Source organism: Phascolarctos cinereus, unplaced genomic scaffold (genome assembly GCF_003287225.1).
Source record: "Phascolarctos cinereus isolate Bilbo 61053 unplaced genomic scaffold, phaCin_HiC Scaffold_4;HRSCAF=312, whole genome shotgun sequence".
NCBI lineage: Eukaryota > Metazoa > Chordata > Mammalia > Diprotodontia > Phascolarctidae > Phascolarctos > Phascolarctos cinereus.
In genome coordinates, this window is record NW_027555847.1 from 154,525,861 (window position 1) to 154,535,994 (window position 10,134).

Here is a 10,134-nt window from a genome sequence, read left to right on the forward strand (position 1 = left end):
AGACACTTACCAGCTGTGTCACCATGGTCAAGTCATTTAATACCAATTACCTCCAAAAAAAAAATAATATGAACCCATGATGGCTCTTATTGATCACCACTTTCCTTGTTAATTTTCACAAACCACTCATTGTATAGTATGTTCAAATAATTGAAATCAAACTTACCAACATATATCCACATTCACTTTGCTTGGTTTAAGTCAGAATAAACTTGATGATTGCACTCATTGCATCCCTCTAGACAATCATGTTGGTTCTCAATGACTCTAAATGGTTTTCTGCACTTGAGTTGGACCCATCTGTCCATTTTTAGATAGGCTATGCCTCTTTGTATTGCCTATATGAGCTATAACCTATGTGGATCAGATCCCATAGTGTTCATATTGCAAAGCTATTTCCACGTCTAGAGGGATAGCCCAGAGAAACAATGTTTCACTGATCTGGGGACAATAAATTCTTTGCAAAAATTAAAATGTATTCTTTGATCTCTTGGATAATTTCTGTGTAGAGCTTAATTGTGTGTTCATACTTTAGAAGGGGAAGAAGAGAGTTGAGCTCTAGCTGAATGCTTTATACTTCTTTTGTCTTGCTTTAGGGTAACAGTTATTGTCTAACTTTTCTAAAATCACCTATCTTTAACATCCCAATTACTTTTTAAAAAGTCTCCATGCAGTCTTCTATTTCTTTGCAAAGGTGAGGGATGATGGGTGTGGAACACTCCCCATAATGCCTGGCCTTTTCAATATGTGAACTGTTCCCCCTACTCTTTTTAAAATTCATTGTTATAAGAGATTGCCTCCTGGGAGGGTGAAGGAAGAAAATACATTGGGAAATATCAGTGATATAAAAAAAGAGATTAACTAAGGTTTACTATTTTAAATGCCTATACAACAAGTACATGTAAGCAAATTCAGAAAACAAAAGGACAGGGACCTTGCAGCATGGCATAGTGGATACTATTAACTTGGAGTAAGGAAGACAGATTCAAATCTCACCTCTGATACTCTCTGAGGCTTAGTTTCTTAATATGTAAAATGGGCATAGCAATACCTCACAGGTTTATTATGGCATTCAAATGAGATAATAATGTATATAAAGTACCTTGCAAACCTAAAAGCCCTAAGTGTCAGATAATAATAATAAATCATGTGAACAATGCTTCCTTTTTCCTTCTGCTGTGTTCAAAGCACTCACTTTTTCTTGCCAATTTACTGAACAGAAGCTGAGTATTAGCTCTGTTTCAGGTCTCAGGCCTGTGAAATGGAAATATGATTTACAGTAATATATTCATTTCAACAAAATTGTTAGCACAGTGGGAAAGGCAATTCACAGGAACTATGGAGGTGGGAAGGGTGCGACAGTGCTAGTTTGTGTGGGGACATTGCCCAAGTATTTGTTCCACTCCTAGATCTGGTGGAGCAAGTGTATTTAAGCAGGGAAGACAATATAACCATTGCTCATGTTGACCTTTAGACCAGTTCCTTTACAATAATGTAAAGCAGAGTGGTTAGAATCCAAGAGAAGCAAGGGGACTTTTTAGATAGGGTCTTGGAGGCTGGTCACAGCATTTAGGAGGCATTTTTCACTGCGCAGTGAGTTATCTCCTGCTATTCCTCCCCCCACCCCCACAAGGAAAACAGCGGGGCATGTCTCCTTTGTGCATCTCATATCTGTGATTATTTTTGCTACACTACTTTGTGGTGTGTGCACTGACAGCACCATAGGGAGTAGCTAGTAATAAGTTTGTACATTTGGATTCAGCAGAAGCCCTGTGCCTGATCTGTGCCTTCTGAGGGCACACCTGTCCTTAGCAGGGTGCCAGTAGGGGCTGGTACGTGACAAAAAAAACACAATAACAACAATAAAAAACACCAACTAAAATGCACTCTGGCATGCTTTACCTTATTTTTTATGCTTGAACATCAGTTCAAATTTGTTTTGATCTTTAAAACTTCATGGATGACACCAGTTGTAATCTTTACTTTATAAGTATTTTATAAATGTATAGTTTTGAAAAAATCACTAGTCTGCAACTTGGTCTTACATTTGGCTATAAGCCTTCACTCAAAAAGGTCCTTCATACTTATCCTTTATGATTACCAAGTGCCAGGATAGTCTATCTGCTATCTGGAAAAATAGTGATTTTCCAGAAGTCTCCAGCTACTCTACATTATTGGGTGGTGGTAGGGATGAAAGTTCTACAGAAATAAAATGACCAGACTGAAATAATGATATCATTTGGAACTGGGGAATTGATTCTAGGCCACCTCTTCATTTTACCCAGGTGGAAGTAGCAGCATTTGGATTTTAACTCAGATCTTTTGACTCTAAATTCAGCCTTTATTTCACTACAAAATACCACCAAGTTCATTTGGTAGATCAAAGAATTACAGATGTAGAACTGGAATGGAAATCTGAGGTCACTAAATCCAACCCTCTTCATTTTACTGATGAATAAACTGAGGCATAGAAAAGTTAAGTGACATACCAAGGATCACGTGGATAGTAAATGTCTGAGGTCAAATTTGAACCTGAATTTTCCTGCCTCCAAGGGTAAGTACCCTATTCACTACTATCCCCTTATCCCACTCTATCTCCTCTCTAAATATCCCCACTAGGCTCACTTTTGTACCAATTTGAGTAATATTTCTTATCAGACAACTTCCTATATGGATATAAAACTGAACAGTCTAAGGGTTATCTGTCTTGAAGAACTAAGAGGTTGCAGCACAAATCAAGAGTTGAGATCAATCAATTAGTCCATAAACATTTATCAAGTTCCTACTGTATGCAAGGCCCTGTGCTAAGCAATGGCGATACAAAAGGAAGCTTAAATCGGGGATGGAGGGGGAACCAAGAAGAAATTGGAGAAGATATTGAGAACAGTGGAAAAGACAGAGAAGGCCCAAATTAGTACAGCTAGATGAGAAATGAGGAGATGTTCTGAGCTAAGTTCCTTCTTAAATGGAGGTTCAATTGGAGGGATAGAGGGTGGGGTGGTGAAAAGACAGAGCACTAAGGCTAATGGGAAGAACATCGCTTCTGAGGCCCCTTTTCCCAAATCCCTGCAGGAGGCATCCAAAGATTGTTCAGATAGCTCAAAGAATGTGATTCTCTCCTCAGTATTAGGAATACAATAAAAATTTTTTAAAATATAGACCTGCTAAGATTTCTTGGCTGCCCATAAATAGCATTTACTGAAGGGCCGACTCTTCAAATTATTTCATTTTAAAATGAAAAGTACATCTGTTTTGGGTTTCTCATGAAGCTGCTAAGTACTCCTAGCAAGCGTCAGGTGGGTAATTCTAGATGATGAAATGAACAAGGACAAATACAACTCAGATAGCATATGATTCCTGAGATGTGACTTAGATTAGCAGGTTAAGCAACAGCTGGACAGTAAGGGAGTTCTAATCCCCAGTTCTATGGGTAAATTGCTTAATTTTCTAGTACTTACGTAGATAGGCATATGTTTTAGAGCTGGAAGAGAATGATTTGTTGTTATTCAGTCATTTCAGTCATGTCCAACTCTTTGTGACCTCTTGTGGGTTTTTTTTTTGGCAAAGATACTGGAGTGGTTTGCCATTTCCGTCTTTAGCTCATTTTACAGATGAGGACTGAGGCAAACAGGGTTAGGTGACTTGCACAGCTAGTAAGTATCTGAGGCTGGATTTCAACCCAGGTTTTCCTGATTCCAGGCCAGCCCTCTATTCACTCAGCTATCTAACTGCCCTGGAAGAGCTCTAACAGGCCATTTAATCCAACCCCTGCATTTTACAGGTGAGAAAACAGCCTAGAGAGGTTAAGTGACTTACAGTCACATAGATAGTAATTGAAGGAGGTAAGATTTGAACCCAAATGCACTGATGTTTTTTCTACTATAGCATGCTGCCTCCCTAACCTATTATAATAACTCAGCTATACAGTGCAGGGATTCTAAAGTCCTTGAATTAAATTTTTTTTTTGATAATTGTATTCCCACATAATTAGTTTCCTTTGTGATCCAAAGTATTTCATTTTATGCATTTAATAACATTATTTTGAGAAGACTGCCAAAGAGGTCCAAGCTATAAAAAACATTAAGAACCCCGAATCTCAGAGTTGGAAGGGTCTTCAGAGGTAATTGAGTCTAACATCTACTCATATTACAACATGCCAAGCAAATAATCATTATTCAGCCTTTGTGTGAAGACCTATGGATAGGGAACCCACTACAAAACTTTCTTTGCAACAATCCCTGATGATATTGATGGGGTGCTTGGGTGCTTGTGCTTGTACCCCAATTTCTCCCTAGCCTCAGAAACACTGTCTCTGACAACCACTCCCCAGCCCAAGGACCCTGTGCCTAGCAGTTATTCATGCATAGGCCTCAGCACGACCCTTATCTTTCTCCGTGGTACAGCTACACAGAGCTGGGCTGCTCAGGCCCCAGCCCTCAGATCATGTCTCTGGAAGCCTCCCAATTCCTTAGTAAGTTCCTGTCTTTTAAGAAAGCTTTCCCTTGTTGCAGAACATTCTCTCATCAAGACAGAGGGAGAGGGGTGCCTTGCCCAGCCCAAGGAGTTTTGTCCTTGGCCAGCCCAAAGACTCTTCCTCCTGCCAGACTGCAAAGATCCATACCTCTGTCATCTCCCTCCCTGTCCGGTATACTCCCTGTACTTTCCCATCCATAGCCCCCAAAGACACCTGCACCTTTGGATTACCTCATCAGTGTTCCTGGCATTACTTTCCCATGCTCTTTTCCACATAAACCCTAGCTGCATTCTCAGTCTCTCGCAGGATTCTTTAAGAATCCTTGCCTGCTGAAAAGCATAACAATGAATCTTTGCCACCTTGAATTAAAGAATGCTTGAGTCTGTGAATTCATTCCAGATGACCCATCCTGTATTCTGGTCTTTGAGGGGTCCAACCTCTCAACCTCTTACACCGCAACATTTATGGTGCCCTATGTGGGGCTAGTCTGAAGTCTCAAGCCTTCTTCGACTCAAGGTAAGCCTCCCCCATCCACCTGCCCTGTAGTTGGGTCGCCCCTCAAGCACCTAGGAAGGCTTGCTGGGGCTGGGTTGAGCCTGCAACAGGCTCTAGCGGATTTCCCTCATGACAAGGGACGCCTTGTTGGGAACTTCTGCGGGGTTTTTCTCCCTCACCAGGATGCTGGTCAAGGAGAGTAGACTACAGGAGCAAGTCCTTCTTTTTTTGTTTTTTTAAAGGCTTACCAGCAAAGAGGATGGGCAATCTCCCCCTACACCTCGAGATTCACCCCTAGGTTATCTTTTATAGAACTGGAGAAAGCTCAGTCTCAAAAACCATAAGGAAAATTTTGCCTGGTCTCCATAAGATCTGGAGAATCATGAAAAATTGTCTGTTTTGAGCAGGGGAAGTCTCTCTGAGTTTTTGGATTATCCCTGTCATTATCATGTTATCTGTTCTGTGTTTGTCCATGTGGTATTTGAGCGTCTGTGTGTAATCTGAAACCTTTACAGCCAGGGCTGTAGCTGGACTCTGGAATGGCATTTCCCCCCCCTTTTTCTCTCCCCCTTTCCCTCCCTGATAACAGCAGCTTCAGAGGAGCAGGTGGATGAGAAAGAGAGAAAAATACTTTATTATTTAGGTTACATGACTGGTAAAAAGCAAGTTGAGGAGGATCCTCGAAGTGTCAGGTCAGAATTAGAAAGAAATAAGGTATGTGCAGTTTTAAAGGGACTTTAATCAAAGTCCATCAGAGGGATAATTAGGTAGAAGGAAGGCAAGAAAGTTTAAGCATGTAGAAGAGAGAGAGAGATATGGAGGGTGAATCTTTTCCCCTCAGATCATAAAGAGAGGTAGCACTTAATCTTTTCTGCCTCCCATAAAAGAGAAAAGTTTTTGTGTACTGGATTACAACCAAAAGGTAATTTAATTCATTCTGGTAATACAAATGTTAACTACTGTTATTAGTTCCTTAATTAGATGTGACCAGTATGCAATGTCAATGGTGAAGAGATGCCTGATTTTCTTTGTAAGGAAATTTGGAAATGCATTCAACAGAATTGGAGTCATCAGATTGGTAATGTGTTTCAAGTTTTAAAAATCTAGTATTGTTCCGAATTGGTAAACTTTTGTATTGTTTTGTCAAGCAGTTTTTCATAATTTGGATGTTATTAAAGTGTAACTTAAAGAAATTACAGTGGGAAAACTGCGTAAAACCAGTTATATTATTTTGTCAGCCCTGCCAACCCTGTCCTATAATGTTTTATAACTGTCATTTAGTAAACTAGGTATTTCCACCTTTACCTGTAATTAAAGAAGGGCTTATAGCTAAAACAATTTGACTATCACTTATGAAAGTTATAAGATTGTTAACTAAGTTATTTGAAGTTACTGTTTTAATGTTAAAACCTAGAATTGCTAATTGATTACTGTGTGAAAAGGAGGGAATTGGGTAAAAGCATTATCTAGATTTGTTCTGCCCATTCAAAACAGTCCTGCTTGGGATAAAGAAGTTGGCAGGCAGGGGCACCAGGATTAGCCCCTCCCTGGGGCATAAAGCAATTCCCCTTACTTTGTAAATTTGCCCTGATCCCTGGAAAAGAAAAATCTGTGTGGGCAAGGTCATCTGCTCTGGGAAAAGAACTTGTTTGGAGTTCCTAAACAATGAACTTAGATTGCTGAGAAGTTGCAAGTTTATGTACAATAGATAGAAATGATTTCTAATGATTGGCTTTTGCACAGGACAAGTTTAAATTTGAGAAGGAAAGATGTTAAGTGAAATCTCTTATGTATGTGAGTCCTGGTAAATCTTTATTGCTCATTGCAACTCCATGGGAGTATATTAACTGTATCTGGCTTTAAGCTATGATTAGTGAAACTTGCTGTTTGAGGTAAAAGGCTCTTGGGACTATAACTAATTTTGTTTTGAGTTTGAATTTGGGTATCTGAGAGAAATGCCACAAGCTACTAACAGGTAGAGATCTGCATCTAGGAAAAAGCTGTGAGGACAATCTTAGCCTCAATCTAGGATGGGATCCTCCTGGCTCAGTTTCCCCATTGTGTTCCTTTGAGAAGGAATGTTTCCCACCTGACTATTCCTGAGTCTGGCTATGTTGTGAAATTGATACTGAATGATTGGAGAACTGTGACTGTTATCTGAATTCAAACAGAGCTAAGGATATTCTGTCCTGTCATGTTTGGTATGTCACATGTCCTTGCCTTTTCCTTTTATAGTAGATTTCTCTTATCAGAGCAAGTGGTCAGTAAAAGACATCAGCACAATGTAAGTATGTGAGATCTTGCTGTTTTGATCTGAATTTGTAGTCATCCCATGGCCTAAGTAAGAGTTGCACCACCTATAAGGATGACTACAGTGATGAGTGTCCCCAGAACTTTATCTCTGCCAGCTGTACCATCTGTTCTGAGGGGACACTCCCTACTTGTACCTATGTCCAAATTCCTCCTGTCACTCTCCTGGTAGGTATTTCTTATTTAACCTTCTCTCCTCAGTTGACATGCAATGTTATAGCCGCCTTCTAGCTGTAACACTCTTATTGATCTTTTGAAAGTTTCTTTCTTACCTGGAATATTAGCATATAATCATACTGATCTATGGGGCATCCATGCTCAGTACCTTTTATAAACAGGCCCCACCTGTACCCCCAAGGGATACTCCTTCCTTTGTAGGATGGGTGGACCAGGTGGTGAGGATTCTGGGGAAGAAGTAAAGCCAAATGCCACTACTTGGCAGGACCCCAGGACTGTTGTTCTAGCCACCCAGTGTTTAACACCTTTATAAGGCTTTTGATGTGTGCTCCCTTGGATTTTTTGGCACCATCTCTGACCATTTTCAATATTGCTAAACCTAGCACCTCCACCCTAACAGGAGTGAAGTGTGGGTTCTGGGACAATGTTCTCTGGTACCCTAAAAAGGGAACACAGTATCTCATGCCTTGGTATGGACATTTACATGAGTTCATTCTTTCAAACCTGACAGGGACCATTCACCAACTGGCAAATGACACAGCTTATAGTCTCTGGGACATTCAACAACCTCTGGATTCCCTGGCAAATGTAGTCCTGGATAATCAGATAGCTTTGGATTATCTACTTGCTTAGTGGAGGTGTCTGTGCCCTGGCCAACACCTCCTGCTGTATGTATATTAACAACCCTCAACAGGTGGAGCTCAATAGGACTAGAGAAAGTCACCTGGATGTGAGACATTCATAAAAACCTTAGTACACCAGGGTCGTCCTCTTCTTGGGGATCCTGGCTTCTCTCTATGTTAACTACTATTCTTGTCCCACTCCTGATTACATTCCTTTTACTTCTTTCTGGCCTTGTCTGCTTGATCTCCTTGCCATATTTGTCTCTCCTAGGCTCAGTGCCCTCCACTTCCAGATGACTATTCAGGCTGGGTACCAACATCTGTCTGAGACCACAGCCCATCACCCCTTGGACGTGGCATCGGCCAAGTTCCAGACACTGGCTAGAGAACCAACTCCTTGACCAGAGGGACCCCAGGAGGCTGGGAGAGCTCTACACCCAATCCCAGCAGGAAGCAGTTTCAGAAGCTGAGACCTTCGTCCCTCACCCCAAAAGATTTTGGGGCCCATCTGTTTAAGGGGGGGAATGATGGGGTGCTTTGGTGGTTGTGTTTGGGTGCTTGTGCTTGTACTTATACCCCAATTTCTCCCTAGCCTCAGAAACACTGTCTCTTTCAACCACTCCCCAGCCCAAGGACCCTGTGCCTAGCAGTTATTCATGCATGGGCCTCAGCACGACCCTTATCTCTCTCCCTGGTACAGCTACACAGAGCTGGGCTGCTCAGGCCCCAGCCCTCAGATCATGTCTCTGGAAGCCTCCCAATTCCTTAGTAAGTTCCTGTCTTTTAAGAAAGCTTTCCCTTGTTGCAGAACATTCTCTCATCAAGACAGAGGGAGAGGGGTGCCTTGCCCAGCCCAAGGAGTTTTGTCCTTGGCCAGCCCAAAGACTCTTCCTCCTGCCAGACTGCAAAGATCCATACCTCTGTCATCTCCCTCCCTGTCCGGTATACTCCCTGTACTTTCCCATCCATAGCCCCCAAAGACACCTGCACCTTTGGATTACCTCATCAGTGTTCCTGGCATTACTTTCCCATGCTCTTTTCCACATAAACCCTAGCTGCATTCTCAGTCTCTCGCAGGATTCTTTAAGAATCCTTGCCTGCTGAAAAGCATAACAATGAATCTTTGCCACCTTGAATTAAAGAATGCTTGAGTCTGTGAATTCATTCCAGATGACCCATCCTGTATTCTGGTCTTTGAGGGGTCACAACCTCTCAACCTCTTACACTGCAGTATTTCCCTGATGATATGAGAGGGGTCGAGAAGCAGTGAAGAGGACAGACAGCCTGACCAGCTTGATGAGATTCTAGGATAAAGCCTTTGGAATGGAGAGGGGACTTTGATCTCTCCATCCCAGTGTCAGATGTACAATTACTTGATCCAATCAAGTTATCCAGGACCCAATCAATCATCCCAGTGATATGTGAATGGGCCTCAAAATGCCCAGGCCAAAGGTAGTACTCTCCACCCCTATCATGGTGTGATGAAAGCATGACTATCAAGGACACACAATCAAAGTCCCACACAAAGGACTCTTCCTTGAAACCTCCTCAAATTGACCAGGTTCTCTTATTGCAAATATTTTTCTCTCAATTGGTTTCTCAATAGACTGCTAGGTGGTTCAGTGGATAGAGCACTGGTGTCTGGAAGACCTGAGTTCAAATCCATCCTCAGATACAACTAGTTGTTCAATCCCTGGTAAGTCATTTAGCCTCCATTTGCCTTAGTTTCCTCATTTAAAAAATGGGAACAATAATAGTACCTACCTCTGGGGATAAAGTGAGACAATATGTATTGCCACGTTGCAAATCTTAAAGTGTTATATAAATGCTAGCCATTTATTATTGTTTTTGTTATTGTTATGATTATCCTCTGTCATCAGTCTTTCCCTTCCCATTCCATTCTCCACACAGATACCTAAGTAAACTTCTTAGAGCAAAGGTCTAGCCATGTCGCTCTTCAACACCCCTCCCCACCCAGCCCTTCAAAGTCAGTGGCTCTCTAGAGATTAAAAAAAAAGACTAAATAAAGACCATTTGAACTTTTCACATTAGGCC